Source organism: Corvus kubaryi, unplaced genomic scaffold (assembly GCF_017639235.1).
Source record: "Corvus kubaryi isolate FWS band 111438036 unplaced genomic scaffold, C.kubaryi_AGA036_p1.0 37392, whole genome shotgun sequence".
NCBI lineage: Eukaryota > Metazoa > Chordata > Aves > Passeriformes > Corvidae > Corvus > Corvus kubaryi.
In genome coordinates, this window is record NW_024581131.1 from 11,200,197 (window position 1) to 11,209,099 (window position 8,903).

The following is an 8,903-nucleotide window of genomic DNA, read 5'->3' on the forward strand; positions in this document are numbered from 1 at the left end:
GGAGGGGGGTGGGCTGGCACAGCAAAGCCGGGCTGAAGATTCTGGAGTTTTATGGCTCATTCCAGCTAGTGGCTTCTCTCTGCCAGTTGAATTAATTTGATACTATTTTTGAAAGTCAGTGTTTCTAAGGGAGACCTAATGACGCAATGACGTCAATGCAGGTCAATAGCACACACTGGAGGAACTGACTGTGCTACCGGGAGCCAAGGGCTGGGAGCCCGCTCCAACACCCCGGCTCCCGCACACGCACCCCCGCCGCCTCCCTGGCCACCCCCGCCCCCCCCACGCACCTCGTGGGCTGTTTGCAATCACCCCCCACGCCCCCCACCCCCCCAAAAAAAAAATTAAAATCTGCCATGAGAGCCAGTGCGGTGGAAAAAGAAGCCAACCCTCACTACCTGTGAAAGGCAGCGTTATTGTGGGTGTGCACGCACACGGAGGGAGGGAGGCAGGCAGGGACACGCGTGTGCCCGCCCGGCCGGCCGGGACCGCGGGCTATAAATAGCGGCGGGGGCGCGGGGCGGCGGGGGCTGAGCGATTCCGCCCCGCGCACTCGCTCAGGAGGTGCCGGGCTCGGCGGTGCGGGGGTGGTGCGTGGGCGGCGGAGAGGGGGGGCGGAGGGGGAGGGGAGGAGGGGGCTGCTGCTTCTCCCTGTCTCCAAGTCAGGCTCTGAACACGAACTGGCTTCTTCTTTTTTTTTTTTTTTCCTTTTTTTTTTTTTTTTCCCCCTTTCTCCTGGAAGAGTGCAGGCACACATTACGCGAAACCCACAGCCTTTCGCGATACACAGCTCGAAACGCTCTAGTTTATTTATATAGCCCCTCCACCCTCGGCTCTTCCCACCCGTCCCCAAATTCCCTAGAAATCCAGCTAAGGCGTGGGGAAGAGGAGAAAGCGGTTTTGGAGGGGAGGGAGTTATTTATTTTTGTTTTGTTTGGGGATTGTTTTGCTTTGTTGATTCTTTTTCTTTGCATACAAAAATAAGTGAAGAAGATTTTGCAAGGTAGGTTTCTCTGTGTGTGCGCGTGTGTGCGTGCGTGTGTGTGCGTGTGCAGGTGTTTTCCTTTTGCTTTTTGCAAAGTTTTCTGATTTCAGTTGCTAGATGCTTTGCAAGAAGTAGACTTTTCTGATTTGTTCGGCTGCCTGCCTTGGAAAAGACTGGACAGCGTTGCATTCCTCCTCCTTGTGAAGAGTTCTCTAGGCTGTCGTGTCGTGTGTCCTGTGCATTTGATGTTCCTGCAGGAAAGCATGCTAGTTTGCGAGCTCAAACTGCAGGCAGGGAGCTATGCATTTTAGACCCACACACACTTTTTGTAGAGGCTGCAACTTTCATTTTGTCACATTTTGGGGTGGGGGGAGAAGTAAGGCGTCAAGTCACTCGGGAAACGAGCTTGCAAATGAAATTTTAATTGCAGAAAGAGTCAAAGTCAGCAGCGTTGAAGCTTAAAGAGGATGAAAGGGAGTTGAGATTTTTTGCATAGAGAATTTGCTACCACTGGGAATAGACTGAAAGTCCATAGTGGAGGGGGGGAAATAGGTAAAATAGTAGCAAAGTAAATGATGAGGCAAAATACTAATTAAAGTGATGCAGGAAAGTGAGAGGCTGTTACAAGCTCTAACCACCTGTAGAGGGAAATCTTTATACATAGTAATGTCTGATAGCTGATCTATACAGAAACTAAAGAGAATTACATGTTCCTAACTTTGCTGCTCTGCAATGTGCTAGCCAAGATGCCAAGATTCTCGGTGGCTTGCAAATTGCAGATACTGTTAGCTCAAGAGTAATGGGCGTTTAGCAGCTACTGATTCTTAGTCTCCACCTAGGCTGCAGCCATCTGTTTTTGCACTAGGAAAACCATCCTGGTTTTCTTTACTGCTGCCGCACTCGACATGGTTATCAAGAGATATCTTGCCTGAGAAGAGTGGGTTTGGTATTACTAATTTCAAGCAGGTTTTTTAATTGGAAGAAGTTGGATGGTCTTCACTGTCTGAGGGAAAGGTTTCCAAAGTAGCTGTAGGGACCAACTGCTCTAACCAGTGGAAAGTGTTTTTCCCTTCAGAGGATCCTGCTCAAGTTCTGTGTAACTAAAAGAGTAATACCTTGTGACAACAGACACAGGGCACAATGTGAGGCAATGCCTTTTCTTCTGAGGAATCTCAGGGCACTCAGTGGAGCAATGAAGCAGCCTGACCTCAGAGGGGACAAAACATGCAACTGCAGGGTGATGACCAAGTGCCTCAGAAGGGTGAGGTGGCGGTGGAAGTCAAAGCCCTGGCAGGTCGTGCAGGAAGTCAAAAGTGAGGTGGTTAGGAGGCGGCATTTTCCCTTTGCACTTGCTCATACACTATTTTCACCCCTTGTCGTGAAGGACAGGTCTGTCAAGAATGGACTGGTAGTTACAAAGCACTCATTTCTTAATCATAGAGTCATAGAATGGTTTGGGTTGGAAGGGACCTTAAAGATCATCTAGTTCCAACCCCCAGGGACACCATCCATGTGACCACATTGTTCAAGGCCCTAGCCAACCTGGTCTTGAACACATCCAACACTTAATTCTTCTGATGTCTGCTGCATCATTGGTCCACCTCCCTTACAGAAACACGGAGATCTCAAGTTAGCTTGGCCTTGAATCACCTCTACTGCCATCTGTTGACCTTTCATCTGTCATTTGCCTGTCTAGCTGAGGGAACATGGAAATCCTGTGTTTTATTCCTGTGAATCTTGATGCATACGTCATTGGGGTCATCTGAGTAGTGAGACTACAGAAGCTGAAACACCATGGGGCAGTGCTACTCTCTTGTTTCCTCCACATAACATTGCAGCAGCTGGAGTGCATCACCTCGGGGTGCTGTTTTGGGTCCAACCTGTGCCCTCCTAATCTGCATTAATGCCTCTGATTTTTGGTATTTCTTTTCTCTGCTCCTTACCCTGACCCCTAAATCTTTGACTCATCTGGCTATCTGAATGTTTTGAAATGCTACCAGGTTTAAACACCTTCAGGAGCTCCTCCCTTGCCACTTCAAGACAGCAGTATGTGGCAGGATGACTCTTGGTAATGGGTTTTCATTAACTCCTTTGACTTCCTCTTCTCTGGGAACTTCTGAGGTCCTACGCATGGTCTCCTTTGTACAAACTCTCTTTAACCCAGATATTCTCACATCCACTTCACCTATGAGTCACTGCACTTTCTAGCCTACAATTACATTTGCATAGCTTGTGCAATAGAGGGAATTCTCCAGCTTGCACACTGCTCATCTACCTTCCTGCAGCTTTCCAGATGCTGTGTCTTTTCATGTCAGGTTTAGAAGGATTCTCTGTGTTGAAAGAGCTAACCACTACCTCTTTTTCTGCCATGTCCTTTCTCTCTACTACCATCTCCTCCTAGTCCAACAGTGAACAGGACTGCATCAACTCATGATCTTACCCTGAAAATGCGTATGTTGGTTTAGATGCTTGTGCAGAAGAACATTCCTCATTAAGACTCCTCCTGATTTGTACAGTCTTCTGCTACTCCTGATTTTCTCATGTTAAAGTATGTCCTGTGCTGCAACTTATCTCAAGGAGGCTGCATAAGCTAGTTCTAAAGTGAAGTTTTTATTTAAGATGGTGGTCGTTTATGTCACCATAGAGCATATTCAATGTCAGGTGGACAGCCATATAGATGAAAATCCTGTATTTCTTCTCACAGGACTTCTCTGAATGGTCTTACCAAGAATTGCAAAGTACTTCTGGAGATCTAGATACAGTCGTCTTAACAGTAAATGGGCAATGAAAGTACCACTTTCTTCTGAAAAGCCTTCAGAGAGGCAACCCCACACCACCTTATAAGCTCCAGGCACAAGAAGCAAAACTCTTTCTTCTACTAAACTGTGCATTCTGTAGAAGGACTGGACAAAAAGTCAGTGCTGGTGAGGTAGAGCTAAACAATTTATTGCTTGTATTCCCTTTTAATTTATAGAAAAATGAGCAAGAGGATACCAGTCCACAAACTGTCTGGCGGAAGATCTGCCCTCTCTCAACTTCACTGCAGACCTCTCTGAAAGACACTCTAAAATTCATTGACACCCATGTGCAGTCTCACTGCCCAGTTAGTTCACCTCTCCTTTCTCAATTGAAAACCTAGTATCAAGCCAAGATGAGTGGCTCCACTCATCCTCATACTCATTGGAGTATTTTTGATATTCTATGACATTTTTCCCCTTGAAACACCAGTATCACAAATAGGATTGAAAGATTGTCTCAGCCCTTATATTTGCTCTTTTGCAATGCATTCTTGCAGATTCTTGCTGTGTAGAAGCTGCTCCTGCCTTTCAGCCTAGGCCACCAGCTTCCTGTTGATCCCCACTGGGAGTATGAGGCCATGCATCTTGCTCTTACTGCTTGCTTACTTTCCACTTCTCTTTGTACTACCCAAGATCTCCTGCCTATCAACTTGTGTCTGTCACTTACTGTAACGCTACCAAAATTATCTGCACAATATAGTTTATACTATAAATAATATAGTTTATAATATAAATAATAGGTTATCTCCATAATATAATTTATAATATAACAATAATATTTCTGCAAAATATAACTATTCCAAAACACAAAACCATTCTGGGACATAAGTGATTTTCCTGTTTTTTATGGGACTCTGTTCTGTGCCCTTCCATTTGAATTGTAACCTCATAGGGCTGAGTCTTGTCCATTCTTTTGTTCAGTACCAGTTGCATCACAGATGGGTAGGTAACAAAGACATCATCTGTCGTTATTTTTACTTTTTCTTCTCCCTGAATAAGTATCCAGCTTTATTTTAATGCTCCAACCTGTGTTTTCAAGTGTTGGCTCCTGGCTAGAATGTTCCACATGATTCCTTTTTGATTCTGGGTTTACACAGCATCCAGTAGGATGGGAGCTTCATCTGAGATTGCCAGCATATGATAATGAGGCTCACGTTTGAAAGTTTAACTTGTGACACGTTGCTAATATAAGGAGCAATCAACTGATACAATATTAACGTGAACAAAAATTAACACATTTCTAAATTTAGCTAAATACTCATTGTCAGTCTTGAACAACAACTCAGAATAGCTTTTATATGCAAACCTTGAACTACTCAGAAAATCATTACATGGAATGTAATTCAGACTTTGTATCTCTGTTCATATAGTCCTATAATAATTGCAATTACTGCAAAAGCAGCACAAAACAGTGATCTGTGAGGCATTTGCAGAAGTATATGGGTTTCATCCCCTGGCTCTGCAGCAAGCATTTATAGCAATATGATAATAGCCTGCACTTCTCTGTCGCTTATCCATGGATCTCCAGATATTCTACTAATACTCAGTAACTTATGTATGATACTTCTCCATCCAATTCACGTCATGAGCTGGGTAAGTATTAATACACATCTCCTGTCATTAAAAGGATGTACCTACAGTCACAGCAAGGACCAGAGGTGCTGCCCATCCTGTGCTTCGGAGGGGACAAAATGGAGAGAACCACTGTAGTTCCCCCACAAGCATTTGGCCATATATTGCCTGGTGCTAGTGTTTTGATCAGGTGTGTGCAGTGCAGTGGTGTTTCTGAGGACTTTCTAAAGGGCCTATACCCTTCCAAGTAATGAAGTATGTCCCTTTTCTGGTGAATTTCATGGCATGTCTTGTCTTCTCAGTGATAGCTGTTAGTCCAGCAGCTGTCACAGCTTTTCCTAGGGGAACTGCAGCATGTCTTAACAGTAAAAACTTGTAGGTGTTTCTGCTCCTATGCCCAGTCACATGACTTACCTCCTCCCGATTCATGACCAAATAACACCATGTACTAATAGACATAGTCATTTATTTGGCAAAGTAAAAGAATGTGAAGTCTAGCATGTTTCTATTGAGAAGAGTCAGCATCTGGAAAAGTAAAAGTCTTGGTGCTTGCCCAGCTGCTCCTCCTGGGACTTCCACAAGTTCTGTACACACTGATGGTTTGCCAGTCACAGTCAGGGAACCAGTGGCTTAGTTTGTGAACTGTGCATAGAAAACACAGCTTGGATCTGAGCAGAAACAGCTTGGATTTTGGTGCCATTTATAGGGTTGAACTTGCTATTAGCACACAGTGCATAAATGTTAACTGAGAATAAAAATAGATGTTCAGACAAAAAATCATATGTGATCTAGATCTTTTGATCCATTTGTGTTTTCATTTTCCTTCATGTTATTTGAGACTGCCAGATGTTTCTGCTTTATTGAATGTGGATTTCTGGAATTTGGGGGTCTAGATAGATAGGGATTCCAGACTACTGAACAGTGTGAATTTGAGAGTTTTTGTTACTGTGAAAGGTAAGTAGAGAAGTGACTGATGAAATCACCATCCTGTCCTTATTTGAATATGTATTACATTTTCTGGCTGAGTAGCAATTTTATGTTGTAATTTTTGATAGCCGCATTGAACTGCATTATAAGGAAGAACAAATCAGAAGCAACAAATTAGGAAAGAACAGTGTTACAGGAGCATCATATATCAGAATAAGATCTCACAAGGCCATGTCCTCATAACCTTAGGCATCTCACCTTGTCTTTCGCCTCACCATCTATGAAATGAAGCTAAATGAATGTATTTTCTTTTTCCCACCCCACTGTCTTCTGCCTTGAGAGAACTTGATGGTTTTTCTTTGATTGGATCCTTTGGCTTCATGTTTTATTATCTCAGTAAATAAATTCTTTCTCAATTACTTCAATATCACCCCACTCCATAGCCCATTCTCTCCCACTGACTATAATACTGGCTAGCATGAAGACTGACACAGATTTCTGGCATCTCTTCATCACAGCCTTCCCTTATTTTCTACCTGTTCAAGTTCCTGTATAATTTACCTTGAAGTGTTGTCTTATCTTTTCAGTCTTGTTTATAACTCTTTCTTTAAGGTGGTTGCCAGATATGTGTGCACATTATGTTAAAGGTCACGGGTCTTATTTGTGACAAGTTCCATTTTAAAGGCTAATGAAAATCAAATCTTAGTGTAAAGGCTCATCAAATTTGTAGCAGGATTCCTCAAAGGTTATGCTCCTTGTATCTGAAGTATGATGCCTATTCACTGTATTTCTTCCATAGGTTTAACTTTCATTAAGAAGTTGTATGATTTTCTTTTGATATCATCCTCAATATTGAGACCTTAGTACTCTTTTCCACGAGCTTCATTATGCTAATGCTTTTCTTCTTTTCATCCCTGTTACACAGAGCTATGTCTCCAGGGCCTGATTTTGCAGCCATTGGAGGAAAATCCAGTTTCTATCCTTTTACATGTTATAGCAATGATACGTATCTCTAATGTAAACAGAAAAGCTAATGATGACAAAGCAACCCACGTATACTGACATTTCAACCCCAAACTGTTCAAAGTGTTTATTAATACAATCTGCGTGAGATGATACTTGCACAAGTTGTCTATTTTGTTGGTGTTCTGGTATATGCATTCAGCTTCTCAAAATGTTCCATAAATTGAAGTTTTAATAAGTCCTTGATCTTCTGACACAGGTGAGATTTTCTTTACTAATGTACTGCAGTTTCTCATTCTGATGTTGGAGGTAAAGCATTCCTTTCCTCCTGTTGCTTCCTTGCATGCTCTGATCTCTGATTATTTATAATATTGCTGTCTTCTTACTGATGACTTTTATTGATTATCTCAATGCTATAGATATCTTCAAGAACATCCTGTTTAGGTGAGTATTGCCTTATCTTCACTTCATGAGTAGATATGCCAAGCATAAATTGATTGGTACTTCATCTAAAATTTGAGGAGAACCTCAAAATTATTCAAGGAAAAAGCCTTTCCATGAGAAATTTCAAATCAACACTTGTTGTAGCAAATTTGTGATTGGAAGAGGAATATCCAGATTCTAATCCTCTGCTTTAACTAGCAATTACCCTTCTTCAGCCCTTTCACTAGCATATACTCTGCCACCTATAAAACCCAGCAAATTGTTGAATAGATGTTGCTCTAATTTATTTACTTTTAATGTGATTGCTCTTTCCTTCTGGGTTCTATATTTTCCAGTTACAAGAGTTAACTAGCATAAGTTATTGATTGACCTGATACAAGGTGAATTTTATCCAAAAAGGTGACGGGGGTTTGTGAGATCCTAGTATATCCTGGTGGCACTTCACTCTGTTTCTGTTTATCTTCTGTTCTCCTTATGTTTGGAACATATCACATGTCTTTTCAGCTGCTTGGGTGAACTAGGCCAAGAACAGACTCAAAATGTTAGTGGGAGTAAGACTGGGTTAGGAGAATATTTTACAGCAATTATGTTAATGAATGGCTCACAGGTGAGCAGATCTCCAAGGCTCTGAGGAGGTAACTGTCAAACTACAGCAAAACCAGAATGAGAAGGAGGTGGTGCCTTGAATTTGCTGGATCAAAACCCCAAACAAATTATGAATACCACTAAAATAGTTTTCTTTTCAAAGTATACTACTTTTTAAGTGTCAGATCATAGTTGGTTTTGAGCAGCAATTTTGTGCACGCTAATGTTTTACTAATAATAATAATAGTAGTATCCCAGTCTGCGGCATTATCCATCAGGCCAGAGTCTGAAAGGGAAATTTCCAAGGGTGAGAATAGTTCAATATGTGGATCATATGTGTTAGAAACTGGGCTGCCCCTTTGGCATCTTCAGTAGCTGTAGGTGAAAGGCCACATACTTGCAGCTGGTGGGGACTCTGCTGCTTCAGTTGCTGTCAGGTATCACTTAACAGTGGAGGAAAAAATACAGGATCCATTGCTTTCATTAAGACTTCATTGGTAGGAAGGCTTAATTGTTCAAAAATAAGGAGATGGCTAATAACTAAAATGTTGAGATAGAAGATAGATTTTCTTTTTAGTGCTTCTAATGATCAGGAGAAATGGGAACTGCTGTTTGGTACATGGTCACCT